This window comes from Mirounga angustirostris, unplaced genomic scaffold (assembly GCF_029215605.1).
Source record: "Mirounga angustirostris isolate CCGP_5_RB_7025 unplaced genomic scaffold, mMirAng1.0.hap1 SCAF_12, whole genome shotgun sequence".
NCBI lineage: Eukaryota > Metazoa > Chordata > Mammalia > Carnivora > Phocidae > Mirounga > Mirounga angustirostris.
The window spans coordinates 47,435,209-47,438,036 of NW_026991720.1; positions in this window are offsets into that span (position 1 = coordinate 47,435,209).

Here is a 2,828-nt window from a genome sequence, read left to right on the forward strand (position 1 = left end):
AAAAATGTGGGAAGTTTGAGCAGAATCCCAAATTATTTGGTTCAATTACGGTGTGGTTTCTCTCTCTCTTTCTCTTTTTTTAAGTAATCTCTATGCCCAGTGTGGAGCTTGAACTCATGACCCTGAGATTTAGAGTCATGTGCTTTTCCAACTGAGCCAGACAGGCACCCCTCTTCCTTTTTTTTTTTTTTTAAGAAATACCTGAAGTTAGGGACCTTAAATTTATTTTAAGTTTGTCCTTATTTAAGTTCATTTCCTACATTTAAGTATGTGCAATCACTAAATGCTTTCAGAAGTGTGATGAGTTCTAATGAATTATGGGTATGGCAACTAGGTCAGTGTATAATATGAACAATTTACCAAGAAATTATTTTCATCCAGGTTCTTAGTAATTTGAATGGATATCCAGAGCATATGCCAAAAGAATATGCCAACAGAATGACTCAAGAGGCCATTAAATTCAAAATACAAAGGAAAAACAGACGCCAAGCACTGAGCCTTTTCTCCATGCTTAACACAAGTAAATTCCTTTGTGGAAGAAAATCAAACAAAGATTTTTGAAAATTCTCCTCAAAAAACATAAAATATCATTTTCTTTCTTATCATAAGCAGTCTGTAAAATAAACAAGAGAAAATTTTATTAAGCAAATAAGTTATTTTTCTCTCTCAATAAACATATGTAAATAGTTCGCAAGTTGTACCAAAAAGAGCTGCTCTTCAACTTGCTGGTAAGCAGGTATTCTGTTGACAATCCTACCACACATCCCCTGTCACCACCTTTTGGGCCAAATTCTACTCATCTATTGAAAGAGACACATCAGGGAGTTCAAAACTCTTGGCTTGCTAAATCTAGGGGCTGGTCTCTAAATGAGCTTTCAGAGACTGGATTCGAGCCTCAGATTGCTTTCCCTCCCCAGAAGCATGTGCAATCTATCCACCGTCACCACCAGTCACACAGCAAGGGATTCATGTTGGATGTCTACCTCTGTCAGGGACGAGAGCCAATCTGGACACCACACTCCATTATGGGGGAACATAAAACATAGAGAAGTGGAGACCCTGCCTCTAACATACAGCCATATTGAAAAAGTACCAGGGGCACCCATGTGGCTCAGATGCTTAAGCAGCCAGCTCTTGATTTTGGCTCAGGTCATGGTCTTGGGGTCCTGGGATCGAGCCCCACATCAGGCCCCATGCTCAACAGGGAGTCTGCTTGAAGACTCTCTCTCCCTCTCAGCCCCTTCCCCCACTCTCTCTCTCTCAAATAAATAAATCTTCAAAAAAATATTTTTTAAGGATTTATTTATTTATTTGACAGAGAGAGATAGTGAGAGAGGGAACACAAGCAGGGGGAGTGGGAGAGGGAGAAGCAGGCTTCCCGCGGAGCAGGGAGCCCGATGTGGGGCTCGATCCCAGGACCCTGGGATCATGACCTCAGCCAAAGACAGACACTTAATGACTGAGCCATCCAGGCGCCCCTAAAAAATATATTTAGAAAAAGAAAAAGTACTAGTTATCAATATATCTGCCATGCCATTTAATATCATACTGCTTTTATAAAAAGCAAAGATAAAGTGTCAGAGTTCTGAAAGTTTCACAAAAAGTTTTTCATTTATCTCGACATTGAAATGACTTTGTGGACTCCTTAGAAGTATATTAAAGTGACTAGAGCAGAGACAGGCAAGTAAGCTATCAAATAAGCTTCCACTCGCCATATTTTCTTTAACTCAAAGCTTTAGGCAACTTAAAATCAGATATAAACAATTCCTTGGCCATCCCTTGCTTTATTTATTTGCTAGGGCTGCCATAACAAAGTACCACAAACTGGGTGACCTACAGAACAGAAATTTATTTTTTCACAGTGCTGGAGGCTTGAAGCCCAAGATCTAGGTGTCAGCAGGGTTGCTTTCTTCTGAGGCCTCTATCTTTGACTTGCAGATGGCTATCTTCTCCTCCCTGTCTCTTTCCAGGGTGTTCCTTCTATGGGTGTCTGTGTCCTGATCTCTTCTTAGAAGAACACCAACAGGATTAGGGGCACCCCAGTGACCTCCTTTAATCTTGATTACCTCTTTAAAGGCCCAGTCTTGGGGTGCCTGGGTGGCTCAGTCGGTTAAGCATCTGCCTTCAGCTCAGGTCATGATCCCAGGGTGCTTCGCTGGGAGTCTGCTTCTCCCTCTCCCTCTGCCTGCTGCTCCCCCGGCTTGTACTCACTCTCTCTCTGTAAATAAGTAAATAAAATCTTAAAAAAATAATAACAATAAAGGCCCTATCTCCAAATACATTCTGAGGTAACAGGGTTAGGACTTCAACATAGGAATTTGGGAGGACACATTTCAGCCCTTAACGCCAACGCTAAATATTGCTTATTTTTTGTTGTCTGGATTAGGCAAAATCCACACATTTTCAAAAGTGACATATCCAGTAATGTCAGGGTTATCTTGACAACTTCAGAGCTGAAGTCATATTTCCTAGCCCACTAATTCAGATCTGGCTCAAGTTTCTCTGTACTAGGTCTTTGGGAAATCAGCACTGTCATTAAATTCCAACTTGATCTCTGTCCTTCATGGAGTTAGAGGTTTTTTGTTGTTGTTGTTTTTTTAAAAAGTGGAGCTTAAAAAAAAAGATACTATGGGCTTGAACATATGATTGAGTCCCTCTGTTAGTACTCATCTTGTGATTTTAAGAGCAGTTGTGGTCCAACCCAAGAAGGTTCCCACCACAATCACAATCTCATGGCCACAATTTCTAGATGAGCAAAGACATCACTTGAGAACACAGCTTTAAGGATTGCCTTTTCCAAAATCCAGTGTTACAACACTTAGGAAGGT